General features: G+C 42.8%; 1 pseudogene; it reads left to right on the top strand.

Moving 5' to 3' along the window:
- The first annotated feature begins 9500 nt into the window (after positions 1 to 9500).
- Positions 9501 to 16512, top strand: LOC103303427 (pre-mRNA-splicing factor SPF27-like; annotated as a pseudogene).
- The last annotated feature ends 1265 nt before the right edge of the window (positions 16513 to 17777 follow it).

Here is a 17777-nt window from a genome sequence, read left to right as displayed (position 1 = left end):
AAGCCCAAATAAACAAGCTAATTGTACATTTATAGGAACTTGAAAAATAACAACAAGCAAAGCCCAAAGTGAGTAGAAGGAAGGACATAATAAAGATCAGAGCAAAAATAAACAAAATAGAGTCTAAAAAATCAATAGAAAAGATCATTGAAACCAAGAGCTGCTTCTTTGAAAGGATAAACAAGATTCACATACCTTTAACAGAGTCATGAAGAAAAAAAGAGAGAGGACCCAAATAAATAAAATCATAAATGAAAGAGGAGAAGTTACAACTGACACCAAAGAAATACAAAGGATTGTATGAAAATATTGCAAACAACTATATGACAACCAATTGGACAGTTGGGATGAAATGGATAAATTCCAAAACTGAATCAGGAAGAATCAGAGAATCTGAATAGACAGTAATCAAAAAACAGTAATCACAAAACTCCCAACAAACAAAAGCCTTGGATCAAATGGTTTCACAGGTGAATTTTACCAAACATTCAGAGAAGAACTAACACCTACCCTTCTCAAACTATTCCAAAAAATTCAAGAGGAAGGAAGACTCCCAAGTTCATTTTATGAGACTAGCATTATCCTAATTCCAAAACCAGATAAAGACATTACAAAGAAATAAAATTATAGGCCAATATCCCTGATGAACACAGATGCTAAAATCCTCAACAAAATGTTAGCAAACGGAATCCAGCAACACATTAAAAACATCAAACACCATGATCAAGTGGGATTTATTTTGGGGATGCAAGGTTAGTACAATAACTATTAATCAATAAATGTGATACACCACATAAGGAAAATAAACAATAAAAATGACACGATCATATCAATAGATGCAGAAAAAGCATTTGATAAAATTTAGCACCCATTTATGATAAAAAAAACTCTCAGCAAAGTGTGAAGAAAGGGAATACTAGTATACCTCAATGTAATAACAGCCATATATGACAAAACCACAGCCAATATCATACTCAAAGAGCAAAAACTACAAGTCTTCCCCTTTAAGATAGGGAACAAGACAGGGATGCCCACTTTCACCACTCTTATTCAACATAGAACTGGAAGTCCTACCTGTAGCAATCAAACAAGAAAAAGAAATAAAAGGTATCCAAATTGGAAAAAAAGAGGTAAAACTGTTATTATTTGCAGTGACATGATACTGCCTATAGAGAACCCTAAAGATTCCACCAAAACCTATGAGCACTGACAAATGAACTCAGTAAAGTAGCAGTATATAAAATAAATATCCAGAAATCTGTTGTATTTTTATACACCAATATTGAACTATCAGAAAGGGAAACTAAGAAAATAATCCTATTCACAGTTGCTTCAAAAAGAATAAAATACTTAGGAATAAATATAACCAAGGTTGTAAAAGATGTCTACTCAGAAAATTATAAGACGCTGAAGAAAGAAATTGAAGAAGATATACATAAGTCAGAACATATACTGTGTTCATGGTTAGAAAGAATTAACATCATATCCATGCCACCCAAAGCAATCTACAGATTCAACACAGTTCCAATCAAAATACCAATGGCATATTTCATAGAACTAGAAGAGATATTCCAAAAATTTATATGGAACCATGAAAGACCCCAAATAACAACAAACAGTGAAGTAGATTTCTTCCTACTCTTAATTTTCCTTCAGTCCCCTAATCCTTTATTTTATATCATATATTTTAATTTTATTTATTTGTTTATTTATTAATTAGTTAGTTAGTTAATTCTCACCTGAGGATATTTTTTTCCATTGATTTTTAGAGACAGTTGAAGGGAGGTAGGGAGGGTGAGAGAGATAGAGAGAAAGAATTGATTGTGTGCCTCCCTCACCTGCCCTAACCTGGGACAAGAGTCAAAACTGCAAGGCAGTACATGCTCTTGACCAGGAATCAAACCCTGGACCCTTCAGTGCTTAGGGAGATGCTCTAACCACTGAGAAACAATGGCCAGGGCTATATATTTTAATTTTATAGTCATTGGTTTATTTAAGATTTGTCTCTCTCATACTCCAGACTCCAGGAGGGCAGGAACCATATCCAATTTTTTCATCACTATATACCCAGTGACCAGGACAACTTTTGACACATAGAAGGTACTCAATAAATATTTGCCAAATCAGTGACAGGAGAATAATTGCTCAATGGTGAAAGCTTTGGTAATGATGATGAGAATGAATGAATGAATGAATGAATGAATGAATATGATCAGAGAAAAATGAGGCAAAGGAAAGGTAGCCTTTTCCTCTCTTTTAAAGTGAGTAGTAGAGAAGAAAGACTTTCTGCAAGAGGAGAGGTTTGATTGTCCTTAAAATATAAGTTGGTTATGAAAGTAGATTGGATGAGAAATTGGAAAGAGAATCTAGTTAGAGTGGACAACATAAGGAAAGTTAGAGGAATAAAAGAGAATGACCTGCTGGGAATCTGTAGTAGTTGGGTCTGGCAGGAAGGAAAATATAAGAAGATGCAGAGTAGGTGGCAAAAGCAATATTAGGAAGAGCCTTCTGGGTCTTGACAGGAAGTTTGGACTTCATCTAGGAATCCTTTTGAGTCTCTGAAGATTTTTAAGCAAAGGGTATCTTAGGCTAATTTGCATTCTGGAAAGCTGACACAAACAGTCTGTAGAGAATACATTGGACAAGTGGAAGAAATGTGGAAAGGAAGAGAAGGTGGTTTGATTGAGGCATGTCAATTAAACAAATAGCAGTTTGGACTGGGGAGTGGGTGTTGTGAGGGAAATTCAAGGTTGAATTCCAATTATCCAGCTTAAACAACAGAGGATATTGTGTACAGATCAATGAAATAAGGAAAGTACACAGCTTTGTAGGAGAAAAAGATAATGAATATCCTTTAGGACATGATCACCTGATCCCCTCATCATACCAAATGCATCTCTTCCTAGATGCCATGCTCTTTGAGCCTAGAAATCTGCTAAAAAGAAATGAAATAACTGGGTAAATGACACTAAGAAATATATCCAGGCATTACCACCCTACAGGTAATCCATGAGCATTTCAATAGGGGCCTTGTTAAAAAATGAGCATGTTGAATGAAATTAGTTTGGCTTGTTGGGCTACCCAGCTATAAGTGTTTTGTTTTGTTTTTTAATTTGCATTAATATATTACATAATAAATAAAATCTAAGAAATAAAAGCAGGATAGCAAAGAAACAATATAGAAAAAAAAGTCTGTCTATAACAATTTTTTTAAAGAGAGACTTCTAATGATGAAACCATCAGGAACCATGTGGGAGATATTTGGGGCCATCCGAGACATGGATTATTTCCTCTCCTGCTTCACATATCTAATGTCAAAAAACAGAGGCCTAGCACCTGAATTATTATAGCAACCAAATTCACAGGATAGCTCTGCACTTAGGTTTATACCCCAGCACTGTCACTTCCTAACTCTGTGACTTTGGTCTCCTTGTTTCATTGTGCCTGTTTTCTCGTTTGCAAAACCATGATAATAATTTCTACTTCACTGAGCTGTTGAGAAGATTAAATGAGACTACTGTTAATGCCCAAAGCACCTGACACACAGTAAGTCTCAAGATATGTTAGCTATTTTTAGTGGTGATAAAGTTTCCAAGGAATATTTGTGACTTTTTATGATTTACTGTTTCTACATGGTTAGTTTCCTCATGCCATCATAGGCTGAGAACGGTCACATTTCTTTGTCCTATTCTCAGATTTGGAAACAAGGCGAGGTCCTGAGCAGACTATGCAATCCCTAAGGAGCAGGAAGTAAACATTGCGAAAGACAAATAGAATCAAACACCGTGTAAACAACTGCGCAAAGCTCACAATGCCTTCGGTGATCCTTGTAAAGACAACAGGAACAACAATTATGACAGTGAAGCAACAATTATGGCAATTAAGTTTAATGGAGGTAATTAAGCCAACTTAAATCAATGAACATTCTTTAGATATCTTGCTTATTTCTATCACTTAAATGTTCTTAGGATTCAGAAGAGCAAAGCAAACATACAACCCAGTCTTTCCACAGAAGGTTTAGGGAGAAATCACCAAAGCTGCAGGGGTCCCTCCTTTTTGAGGGCCACAGCCCTCAGGATGGGGGATGGGCTAGGAACTGGACCTGGTTGCTCACGTGAGGCCCCTAGGCAGGGACGAGCCATATTTTAATAGTTTCCGTATTTTCACACCAGGAGAGCTGAATAAGAACTGCAATGCTGAGGCCTCTGGCAATGACCCTGGGATTCTCTCCAGGGTAAAGACCTTGCCCCTGAATCTCCCCTTCTCCTCAACAAGTTCTCTGCTGAAACTCTACCTGCCCTAAGAACACCTGGATGGAGCACAGAAGACAGCTGTAGTGTTTATGCCCAGAAAGAAAAATAACTAAGACTAACCTATCTCAGATAACAACCACACTTTTGTTGAAGAGACTTATGGGGAACTGGATGGAAACTGATGCATATAAAAGGAAGGAAAATAGTACCTATGATCTTAAACACTTCCCAGTTCACTTCAAAACAGTCCTGCTGGTGTTTGAAAACAGTTCAATAGGATGCTAAGTTATACAAGAGACAGAGGATAAAAAGCAAGGACTCAGATTTGCCTGGGTCCAAATCATGACTCTGTCACTTACAAGGTGAATGATCTCTGTCAAGTTACTTAACCTTTCTTTTTTCCAATTTCCTAATCTTTAAAATGGGAACAAGTACAGTACTCCTTATAAGGTCATTTAGAGAACTAAATTGAGTTGCAAATGTAAAGTACATAGAACAATTACTGACATATACACAGCACTCCATAAGTGCTAGTGTGGGACTATATACAAATTTAAAAACATTTTTTTTCATTTATTTCAAAGAGGAAGGGAGAGGGAAAGAGAGATAGAAACATCAATGATGAGAGAGAATCATTGATGGGCTGCCTCCTGCATTCCCCCTACTGGGGATCGAGCCCACAACCTGGGCATGTGCCCTGACCTGGAATCAAATAGTGACCTCCTGGTACATAGGTCAAGGCTCAACCATTGAGCCACGCCACCCAGGGTTCATATGCATTTTTAACTTCAGTCAACTATGAGCTTACTAGAGGCCCGGTGCACAAAATTTGTGCATGGGGGGGGGGGTCCCTCAGCCCAGCCTGCACCCTCTCCAATCTGGGACCCCTTGAGAGATGTCCAACTGCCCATTTAGGCCCGATCCCGGTGGGCCTAAACGGACAGTCAGACATCCCTCTCACAATCCAGGACTGCTGGTTCCCAACTGCTTGCCTGCCTCTGCCTGATTGCCCCTAACTGCTTCTGCCTGCTAGCCTGATCACCCCCTAACCACTCCACTGCCAGCCTGATCGACACCTAACTGCTCCCCGGCCAGCCCGATTGCCCCTAACTGCCCTCCCCTGCCGACCTGGTGACCCCTAACTGCCCTCCCCTGCCAGTCTGGTCACCCCTAACTGCCCTCCCTGCTTGCCTGATCACCCACAACTTCCCTCCCCTGCAGGCCTGGTCCCTCCCAACTTCCCTCCCCTGCAGGCCTGGTTCCCAACTGCCCTCCCCTGCAGGCCTGGGTCCCCCCTAACTGCCCTCCCTTGCTGGCCTGGTCTCCCCCAACTGCCCTCCTCTGCCAGCCTGGTCACCCCCAACTGCCCACAACTGCCCTCCCCTGCCAGCCATCTTGTGGTGGCCATCTTGTGTCCACATGGGAGCAGCCATCTTTGGCCACATGGGGGCGGCCATCTTGTGTATTGGTGTGACGGTCAATTTGCATATTACTCTTTTATTAGATAGGATTCCATCCTGTTACTACCAAATCACATCCTTCTGTGGGAATTCAGAGCATATGCAATACTCTCTCTTTTTGTTATGATTGCCTTCAGGAAGGGGAGGACTTTTACACTTTGACTATCAAACATTATATATTTGATTTAGAAAGTCCTCTTAGATCACAGAATCTATTTTGGATGCCTGCATGTTTGCTTTGAATCATTTGAATACACATGATCTCCTCTCCTACCCATGCCTTCAGCCAGGTCAACCTTTTTCTAACTGTGCCTCCTATTCTTGATCCTACCCTGTTGTCCATGTTTTATCATCTAACTCTAGGAAAAAATTTCCCACTTCCAGTTGAGGAACAGTGTTCCCTGTATATTTTCATGTTTCTGCAAGGTCAGTTGTTTGAGCAAAAGTTACTGGCAACTTGGGGTAAAGTATGATTGAATGGCAAACAAGTTATGAAAGTTAAAGATAGAAACTTCTGTCCTGGCTGGTTTGGCTCAGTGAATAGAACGTCAGCCTGCAAACTGAAAGGTCCCGGGTTCGATTCCAGTCAAGGGCACATGCCTGGGTTGTGGGCTTGATCCCCAGTGGGGGACTTGCAGGAGGCAGCCAATCCATGATTCTCTCTCATCATGGATGTTTCTATCTCTCTCTCCCTCTTCCTTCCTCTCTGAAATCAATAAAAATATATATTTTTAAAAAGAAACTTCTTTAGAGAGAGAGAGAGAGAGAGAGAGAGAGAGACATTTACAGAAACATCTGTTAACAGTCCCAGGGCTCTAAACCTAGAGACCTTCCCAAGCAAATCTCTCTCTCTCTCTCTCTCTCTCTCTCTCTCTCTCTCTCTCTCTCTTTCTTTCTCTTTCTGCCTCTCTGACTCTGTCTATCTTCCCCAGAGAAGAGGAAAGGCAGACATGCCAGCAACTCCTATAGAAGCTCTGTGCTTCAACACTGTAAATCCCACATGCACAGGCATATTATCATGTGATGAATGGAGGCATGGGGAACTGAAACAAGTTGCTCTATGAAGAAAAGGCCTATTCCTTGATCCTTGGTCTCAATTTATATATACTATGAATTACTAAAGAACTGATATTCAGACTGATGTGTATATGTATGTATGTATATATGCATGTACATATGTATGTATGTATCTATCTATCTATCCATCTACCCACCCACCCAACCATCCTTCTATCTAAACTGTGGCAGGCTAACATGTTATCTTGCAGGTGGGATAACATGTAAGACCCTTCACATTTTCAGACTTACCACTTCATGTTCACTGACACGCATCAGTTCACTTAAATTCACCTTCTATTGGAATCCATCAATGGATAAAATTACGAATTACTAAGGGACTAGTTCTATTATTATTATTTTTTTTTGCTCCACAAACTTGATACTCTCCCCTTCTTTTAACAAAGCACAAAACCATAATAATTTTAAAAGTGCTCAGAGAACTAAAATGACAAAAAAATAAAGTAAAGCCCAAATATTAAAAGACTCACAAAACCACACTGGTCTGGCATTAGTTTGGGTGCTTGTTTTGGGATGGTGTTGAGCTGTAGGCCAGGAGCCACTGAGTTGGAGAGTGTTTCAGGACTCCTGCCAGTGTCAGCCCTTCCCTCCCTCCACCACTTGCTGTACAAGGTGGGGACAGAGGAGCTCACACTCAGATTCCTCCAATATTTGTCAAATTTAAAACTGGCTTTGTATGAGAGCATGGTTTTCATTGTTTGTTTTGTTTGCTTTCATTTTCTGACTTAAAGGCAAAGCTACAGCAGCCGTTACAACTGTGCAGTAGAACAGGGTGAGAGGGCATGGCAGAGGGCAGGAGGGAAAGTGTTCCCATTTTTCTCCACCCTCAGCTCCTCGGGGCCTCCCTTCTCCTCATATTCTGGTTGATAGATAAGCTAATAAATAGTTTGGTAAGGAAACAAGCTGTTGGGTGTCCTGCTGTCCTCTGCCCAGTTATGTCCATAGACAGAGACCCAGGGAGGAGAGAAGTTGGACCTCCTCTGAAAGGAAGGGCAGAGAAGCAACTTCTTGGAAAGAAGAAACAAGACTAGGGCAGAGGACAATGGCTGGGGTTCCTTTAGGAGGAAGGACTTGGGCAGCTTCTCTGGAGAGCCCTTGGCAGTGGGAAGAACCTCAAGGAGGCACAACTACAAGGACCACCCTGGAAGACTAGTTCCATTATTTTTGTTTGCTCCCCAAACTTGATACCCTCCCCTTCCTTTAACAAAGCATAAATCCCAGCCAGATGACCACAAGGTTACAGACCGATGTGTGCTAAAGAATGGGAACTGTCCCCTCCTCACTCCCAGCTAGCAAGTGGCAGAGGAGAGGTGCAGACTGATGCTGACAAGGCCTTGGAAGTCAGATCTTGGGACCTCATCTGAGTGCAGCCAGATCGTGCTATAGGGTTGGCTGGGACTGCAGCAGGTGGAATTTCTGGCTACCCTGGCTAAGTGAGGATTCCGTGTCAGATAGATTTTAATTTAGAAAAGTATTCTGCTTGCTGTTGTGGACTGTGTTGGTATAACATGAATTCCAGCTTCATAAATACGACTCCAAGAAATCAACATGTACATATTTTTCCATAGTTAGTTTGCCTTATAAATACGACTATAGTCATTTCAATAATTAGCAATTTTAAATCTCCTTTTTCTCTCTACATGCAAAGGAGGGTTCATGCCCTGCCTTTTTTCTCCTGGCTGCCGTCTTTGAAGACCTCTGCAAGTGCTGGGGTAAGTCAATGGCAGTCCTGTCGGTGACAGGTTGGCTAAACCTGAGTGGTCAGCCTCCTTTCTGCGGCTCAGCTATATGTGGCAAGAGGAAGTTACAAAAGCATTGGTAGTCATGGCCAACATCTAGGAAATAAAGGAAGCAGAGTCCCCCCAACTCTTCTCGGTTCACCTTGAGGAACCTCCCCTGCCCCCCCTCAGGCACATCTGGAAAGTCAGTTCCACCTCGTGGAACAAGTAGTGGGTCTCTCCTCTTGAGAGCCCTCTTTACCCTTAAACTTACATGGCTGCCCGTGCACTCCATTATCCGTCCCTACATCCTCCTTGGAGGTTTGCCAGAGTGCATTTGGAATTGCACAACACACTCTGGGAACAAGTTCAACTCTGTAACTCTTTTAGTTGTTTTATGATCAATACCTCTTGCCTCAGGCTCCAAAGGAAAATTACAACTAAATAAGCCCTGTGTTTTTATAAACTGTGTGCAGCCTCCCTCTGACTTTGATCCATTCTCATGTGGCACAGTAACTGGGTGTGGTTATGGCCAAGAACAAGTTCAGAATACTGTATTAATACTGGGCCACACCCTAAGCAGATGGCCACACAGAAGCCTCCTTCCTGATGGGCTCACCTTTGCTGTCCTATGTTGGCCAGGAATCTTCTCATTGGACTCTCAGTCTGCACTCCTGTGCTCTGTGTGTGTGTCCCATGCCCCCGGAAGTCGATTCACTGTGACCTGCCATTCTGGTATCGGGAGGAGGTGGGAAGGAGGCGGCCAGGGCCCAGGAGTGGGACTGCACTTCTCTGGAGCCCCAGAGGTTTTGAATGTGGTATTTGCTCCATTTTAAACATAAAGTTCCAGAAAAGGAGAGTGCTAATAATAAAAGTTATAATCCACTGAGGGTCTATGAAACAATTAAACTCACAAAGGGGGGTAAAGCAGATGTTCAGGAAGCCCCAGTGTCAATCAGCTCATGAGTGGCAGAGGAGAGGGCTAGCCAGACATGGCTGATGCCAGGTACTGAACTCTGAGGCTGTGTTTCCTGGTGCCAGCCCGGAGAGGCTGAAGTGCTGCCCCTGGGATGGGTGGTAATGTCCAGAGCAGAGAGAACTCGAGGCTGGCCCAGTCTCCCTGCGCCTCTTCCAATACCTGCTAACAGGTAACCAATGGGGTGCCAAGAGGAGAGAGCAGCAGATCATGTAAAGGGAGGGGTAGCTGTGTTCCCATGGCCATAGACAGTGTTCGCTGCTGTGCTAAGGTTCTTGCTGAGCCTCTCAAAACCCCAGCCCAAGATAACACCCCAGAATTGTATGACACACGGCTTTCCCTGGAATTCCCTACTCTTGGGAACTGATTACTTTTGAGGCTCAATTCCCCACTCTGGAAAAATGCTGCCTCACAGACCCAGCCAGGTGATGGGCCTGGTCCCGATGCATCAGAAGACAGACTCTCCTCCCTCAAGCTACACTTGAGATCCCATATGGAACCCAGCATAGGATACACCTTCCCACTGATTTGGATTTGGCAGCAGAACTGAAACTACAGTAAAGAACTTCTGCAAAAGAGGGTCTCTAAGTAAGATGTTTTTTAAATAAGAGAGGAAAATGTAAGGTACATATTTAAGGGGAGTGGTCATTTCTTAATCATACTCATGCTTCAGTAACAATCTGTGGAAGGTCAGTCTTCTGTCCCTATGAGACCCTGCGGTTGATGACCCCTTCCATCTGCACCTAAGACTCTTTTTGTGTGTGTGATGATAGTATAACTTTATTATCCAAACCTAATAGAGATAGTAAAAAAAGAAAAACTCTGGTTCAGTTTAACTCAGTTGCTCATTCTAAATCTTCTGTAATATCTCTTAATTGTTGGCTTATTTAGCAGCCACATTAAGACCTAAAGACGATTGATGTCAATTGTATCTCTAGACTACTCGCAAATCTTCCCCAGCTTTCCATTCCCAAATCCTCCCAAATTTCCAAATTCTCATCACCTTTTCTGTCACTTGTATGGTCTCCAGCCTCATCCCAATCATCAAAGTCACTAGACCAGAGCAATGTTTCTCAGTTAGAGTTCTGTCACTGAGCACCTACGGTTCTCCACTCAAACAAAGTAAGTGTGGCTTCCTTGTGGCATACACACAGCTCCAAGCTACCTTACAGAATTACCTTGCACAGGTCCCCTCTGATCAAACTCAACTGCTCATTCTTTCCCTAATAAGTGCCAAGGCTTTGCTCATACAGTGCCCTCTGCTTTTGGTGCTTTCTCCCTCATTTCCCCTGTTGGGATCCTATGGTTCTTAGCCTTGGATATCCATTTGAGTCACCTAGGACACTTTTAAACATGTGCATGCCTATTACCTCACCTGTTCAACTGAAGCAACACCTCTGGGGGAGACGACACCAGGATTTCATAAAAGTTTCCCCCAGAGTGAAGCCTGCTGGACCACTTGCCGGTGCTCCCTGTCCACAAAGCTTCTCCTGAGCCCCACATGCTTGGAGCCTCCTTGCACACACAAGGGCAGTTGTCAATATCTCCTTTCTGGCCTCCCCAGGGTCAGGTGTATACTGGCTTTGTCTGCATTTTGCCATATCCCCTCACCTGGACTGTAACCTGGTGCAGCAGAGTGTGCCCTCATCTGCAGGACTCCTTGAGTCCCAGCACAGATCTCAGCCTTGGGCAGGCCCTTGACACACTGCTCAGTCACGTGTGGAGGCTGGATATTTACATACACACAGAAAGTTCCCCAATGCAGTCCGGAGGGCTTATTTTTTATCCACTGCCTCCTATCAGGGGTCAATTGAAAGCACTATTACCAAGCCTTATTTCCATAAATTATTATTGCACTAGTTCTTCTAATCAAGAATACTGTACAACACGCAGTAACATTTATCTTAAAAACTAGGAAACTTTGCAACATGCATGTCAGAGTGGAGGTCTAAAGTCTGACAGATATCAGGGAAGAGTTCAGTATTTCAGAGGAACAGGTGTGAGTGGAAGAGGTAAAGTTTGTTATAAGCAGAAATGAGACCACCAAGTTCTTGACACCAAGTTCAGGATTAGGGCCTTCATTCTGCATGCCACTGGGAGCTGTGGAAAGTGCTTAGCTATGCATTTTAGGATGTGACCTGCGTAATGACCTCCAGGGCAGGTGCACTGGCAGCAAGGAGATGGGAGCTATTTCAGGAATCCGGTGTGAATGACTTCTGCCAGAACTAAGATAGTGGCACAGAGACAGAGAGGCCAACTGACCTCAAGAAGAACCTGATTTGGGTATTGAGGATAAAGAAGAGGGCAGACTCTGTGGTAGCTTCTGATCTTCCAGCCTCCTCACTGTCTAATGGTGAGGACATGCACTGGCTGAGTGACCCAAGGAGAAGCACTTCTGGTTGGGCGGTCAGAGTTTATGCCTGTAGGACATTCAATGGCAGAGGTCCAATAGGCAACTGGATGCCTGAGCCCAGAGTGGAAGACCCCATTTTGGGTTGGGTTCTAATCATATGGCAGCCATGATCATAGAGGGGCTCCCTAAAACCCTATGTCAGGACGTGGCCACCCAGGGGGATAAGGGAGCGGGAGAGAGAAAGAGGCAGGGGATGGGGTTGGAAAGAGACAATGTTTTAGGGACAAGACACTGAGAAGAAACAAGTAGGAAGCCCAGCAGGGGGTGCGGGGACAGGCCTGCCAGCAAGAACCGAGCATGCACGATGTCCCAGTGAGTGGATCTGCATTCAGGTCCAGTTTTGGAGGAGAGTGTGCAATTCCACACGGATCTCAGAAAAATGAATGTGAACGGAAAGCTGCGTTGACAGCGTGGTAATGGAACAGAGCATGAGAGGAGGGTGTGGAAAGTGCAGAAGATGGAGGGCAGAAAGTAGAAAAATGCAAGGGGCCCCGTAATCAGGTGGGAAGCCTGAGAAAGAGCCAACATTCAAGCAGCGCCTGTGCTCACACATCCTGCTGCCTGAGGCACCCTGAGGACACAAGTGTACTCACTCCTCCCGGACTCCAGGCTCTGGGCCTGGTTCACAGCTCTTCTTCTCTTTAAGGTCCCAAGCATATGACAGTGAGAGGTCCCGGAGGCCCCTCCTCAAGTGCACTGTGTTTGCTTGATAATCCAAAAGTAGCCAGAAGCATTTCCTTACCCACCCCGCAGCCCTGAGTATTCTGTTCCATCAAGAGTCCTACCAAAAGAGAGAAACCAAGATGGCGGCATAGGTAAACAACTAAACTGCTGCCTCGCACAACAATTTCAAAACTACAACTAAAAGACAGAATGGACATCATCCAGAACAACAGGAAAGCTGGCTGAGTGGAAATTCTACAACTAGAAGGAAAGAAAAAAGCTCACGGAAAATCAGAGGAGCTGCAAAGGACTAAGGTTTGGAGACAAGTGCGCAGAGAGGAAGGGCAGCTGAGTGCCTGGCTGGCGTTCTCTGGCGGGAGAGGAAAGGAAGCCCCCGACTGCACTGAACCCCAGTTCTGGGTGAAACACCATGGACCCTGGCTCATACAAGGGGAGTCTGGACTGTCAGGTAGAGAGAAAGGCACACAGAGACTCGGAGACTCAGGGAAACCGTGGCAGGCAAGGGTCTGGAGGAACGTGCGAGCAGAAAAGACCGACTGCTGAGGTTGCCGCTAGCTCTCCCTAGCGGAAGGGAGTCAGAAGCTCCTGACTGCACTGAACCCCAGTTTCGACTGCACTGAACCCCAGTTCCGGGCGAGCCTGGAGGAATCTGGACTGTTAGGCAGAAACTCAGGGGATCCGTGGAAGGCAGAGGTCTGGAGGTACGCGCGCAAGGGCAGGGCTGACAGGAAGCCAAGACAGTCTGCTCAGCCCTGAGACTCCGTCCCACCCAAGCTGAGCACAGAGGCTTTTGCAATTTTGCAAGTCTGGTCCTATAAGGTTGTCTCCAGCACAGGTCTCTTGGCATAGACACAGCTGATACACATAGCCAATTGGCCTGGAGGTCAGTTCCTCTCAGTGATACCAACAACAATCAAGACTTAACTACAACAAGGCTGTACACACAGACCACAAAGGGGTACACCAATAGTGTCCACCTCAGGTGACTGGAAGGCCGACCCACTGGGCCATATAGGAAACCTAGCACACAAAGCTACCCTACCAACTCAGGGAAGCAGTGAAAATGTGGAGACAAAGTAATAGATCACAAATGAAAGAAATGGAGGGAAAAAATGACTGGATATAGAGTTCAAAACCACGGTTATAAGGTTTTTCAAGAATTTCCTAGAAAAGGCCGAAAAATTTAGCCAGACCCTCGAGGATATGAAAAAGGACCAGCTAGAAATTAAACATACACTGACTGAAATAAAAAATATTATACAGAGACTCAACAGCAGACTAGAGGAACACAAGAATCAAGTCAACGATTTGAAATACAAAGAAGCAAAAAACACTCAACCGGAAAAGAAAAAAGAATCCAAAAAGTTGAAGATAGTGTAAGAAGCCTCTGGGACAACTTCAAGCGTACCAACATCAGAATTATGGGGGTGCCAGAAGAAGAGAGAGAGCAAGATACTGAAATGAAAACCTATTTGAAGAAATAATGACTGAAAACTTCCCCCACCTGGTGAAAGAAATAGACTTACAAGTCCAGGAAGCACACAGAACCCCAAACAAAAGGAATCCAAAGAGGACCACACCAAGACACATCATAATTAAAATGCCAAGAGCAAAAGACAAAGAGAGAATATTAAGAGCAGCAAGAGAAAAACAGTTAGTTACCTACAAGGAAGCACCCATACGATTGTCAGCTGATTTCTCAACAGAAACTATGCAGGCCAGACGGGAGTGGCAAGAAATACTCAAAGTGATGAATAGCAAGAACCTACAACCTAGATTACTCTACCCAGCAAAGTTATCATTCAGATTGGAAGGTCAGATAAAGAGCTTCACAGATGAGAAAAAGCTAAAGGAGTTCATCATCACCAAACCAGTATTATATGAAATGCTGAAAGGTATTCTTTAAGAAGAGGAAGAAGAAAAAAGTAAAGATAAAAATTATGAACAACAAATACGTATCTATCAAGAAGTGAACCTAAAAATCAAGTGAATTAAAAATCTGAGGAACAAAATAAACTGGTGAATATAATAGAATCAGGGGCATAGAAAGGGAGAGGACTGATAATTCTCAGGGGAAAGGGGTGTGGGGGGTGTGGGAAGAGACTGGACAAAAATCGTACACCTATGGATGAGAACAGTGTGGGGGAGGTAAGGCAAGAGGGTGGGGTGGGAACTGGGTGGAGGGGAGCTATGGGGGGGAAAAGGAGAAACTATTGTAATAATCTGAACAATAAAGATTTATTAAATTTTAAAAAACACACAAAAAAAGAGTCCTACCAAGAACCCTAAATATTCCACCAAAAAACTCTTAGAACTGATAAATAAATTCAGTAAACTAGCAGATACCAAATTAATATTCAGAAATTGGTTGCATTTTTATACACCAATAATAAACTATCATAAAGGGAAGCTAAGAGAACAATCCCATCTACAATTGAATCAACAAAAATGAAATATGTAGGAATAAATTTAACCAAGAAGGTAGAAGACCTATATTGGAAAAATTATAAGACATTAAAAAAAAATTAAAGAAGATACAAATAAATGAAAGCATATACACGTTAGTGAATAGAAAGAATTAATATTGTTAAAATATCCATACTACCCAAAGCGATCTTTAGATTCAATGTAATTCCTATCAAAATACCAATGGCATTTTTCACAAAACTAAAAAAATAATCCAAAAATTCTTACAGAACCACAAAGACCCCAAATAGCCATAGCAATATTTAGAAAGAAGAACAAAGTTGGAGGTATCACAATACTTGATATCAAACTATACTACCAGGCTATAGTAATCAAAACAGCATGGTCCTGGCATACAAACAGATGCATAGATCAATGGAACAGAGTAGAGAGCCCATAAATAAACCCATGCCTACATGGTTAATTAATATCAAAGGAAGCAAGAACATACAATGGTGTAAAGACAGTTTATTTAATAAATGCTTGGAAGAACTGGACAGATACATGCAAAAAAAATGAAATTAGACCACCTTCTTAAACCATATATAAGAATAAACTCAAAGTCGATTAAATACTCAAATATAAGACCCAAAACCATAAAACTTCTATAAAAGCAATTTCTGACAGTTTTCTTAGTAATTTTTTGTGTAATATGTCCCCTTGGGCAAGGGAAACAAAAAAAAAAATTAAAAATAGAGTACTCTATGACCCAGCAATTCCATGTCTGGATATTTATCTGAAGAAATCCAAAGCATTCATTCAAAAAAGACTCAGAAAACTCAAATGAGCTTAAGAATGGCGGGCTGGTTTTGGTGGCTGGAGCAGTTGTGGTGGGCGTGCTGTAGTATTGTTACCAAGGTTATGAAGCACCTGGTTCACGGGAAGGGGCTGCGATGCTTGGTGGAAGAGGAAACTCACAGATACCAACCTACTACCTGAGCCACTTCATATCCCCAAATTATTCTGCTTTTGAAACCTACTTAATGAGAAATGAATTTGAAAGACTGGCTGCTGGACAACCACTTGAATTGCTTGGTATGAAATGATATGAATCTCCAACTCCTTCCTTGAGTCAGAAAAATGACATTACTGCATCCAGGAATGTGTAAACAATTCTACAGCCCAGTGAGAGTGTGAAGCAGTTCGAATGGAGAATCTGGAACTAATGTCACAGAGTGGAAGCAATGCCTGGAAAGTGTATAATGAAAATCTTATTCAGATGCTTGAGCATGCTCAGAAAGAGCTCCAGAAGTAATGAAACATATACAAGATTTAGACTGGCAGAGAAAGAACCTGCAACTCACAGCTATATCTAAATGAAGAGAAATGGAATCAAATTGGGTATCCCTGGTCAGTAAGAATAATGAGATTGAAAGGACTATTGTGCAATTAGAAAATGAAGTCTTTCAAATGAAGCAGTAAAAATGCAGAGGCCAATGAAGAAAACATCTGGAAAGACAAATGAATGCAGTTGTAGAAGCAATTCAGGCTGGCTTCCATAAAAGGTCAGACACCAGCACGGTGAAAGTCAATAGCATCATACGGAACTAGTCAGTGGTTAAGTGTTCAGAAAGCACAGAAAGTGGACTGCTATATTCTATTTGCACATTAACAAAATACAATTTTCAACTTGGAAAAAAAGACATATGCCCCCCTATGTTCATTGCAGTGTTATTTACAATAGACAAATACTAAAGCAACCTAAATGTCCATCAAGAGATGAATGAATAAAGAAGATGTGGTACATGTATGAAATACTACTCAGCCATAAAAAAGAATGAAATCTTACCATTAGTGACAACATGGATGGAAGTAGAGGGTATTATGCTCAGTGAAATAAGTCAGACAGAGGAAGATAAATACTATATGATTTCACTTATATGTGGACTCTAAAAACAAACTAAACTAACAAAGCAGAAAAAGACTCATAGATACAGAGAACAAACTGATGGTTGTCAGATGGGAGGGACGTGGGGAGCTGGGTGAAAAAGGTGAAGGGATTAAGAAGTACAAATTGTCAGTTATAAAAACAGTCACAGAGATGTAAAGAACAGCATAGGGAATTTGTTCCATAATCTACCTATATAAAGAGGTAATATGCAAATTAGCCAGGACACTGTAACAGTCATGACCAGTCAGGAGGAGGTTGCATGCGCAGGTGAGGCCTGGAGCAGAGATGGAGACAGAGACAGGGGGCCTGCCCAAGCCACCATGGCTGAGGGCTGGCCCCAGAGAGGAGAGAGGAGTGGGGAGAGGGGAGAGGGGAGAGGACCTGCTCTCGCTGCTGTGGCTGAGGGCAGGCCCTCGCCAGCAGTCCTGCCTCTGCATGTGAGCTGCAGAGGAACACCTTTTTTGACCACTCATTGGCTAAGTTGCTGGTACACCACTCACAGTGTTCTTGGTAACTTGGGTAATAAGAATCCAAGAAGGTGATCTAGGGTTTTTTCACCTCACTCCTGGAGGAAAAAAATGAGGGTCTGCTGCTGGAGGGTCTAAGAAATGTCATATCCTGCCCTAGCTGGTTTGGCTCAGTGGATAGAGACTCGGCCTGCTGACTGCAGGATCCGGGTTCAATTCCAGTCAAGGGCATGTACCTAGGTTGCAGGCTCCTCCCTGGCTGGGGCCCTGGTCAGGGCTCATGCAGGAGGCAACCAATCAAAGTGTCCCTCTCACATTGATGTTTCTCTCTGTCTTTCCCTCTCTCTTCCACGCTATCTAAAAATCAATGGA

The sequence above is a fragment of the Eptesicus fuscus genome, chromosome 9 (assembly GCF_027574615.1).
Source record: "Eptesicus fuscus isolate TK198812 chromosome 9, DD_ASM_mEF_20220401, whole genome shotgun sequence".
NCBI classification, from domain to species: Eukaryota; Metazoa; Chordata; class Mammalia; order Chiroptera; family Vespertilionidae; genus Eptesicus; species Eptesicus fuscus.
This window is presented reverse-complemented; position numbering and strand designations above follow the sequence as displayed.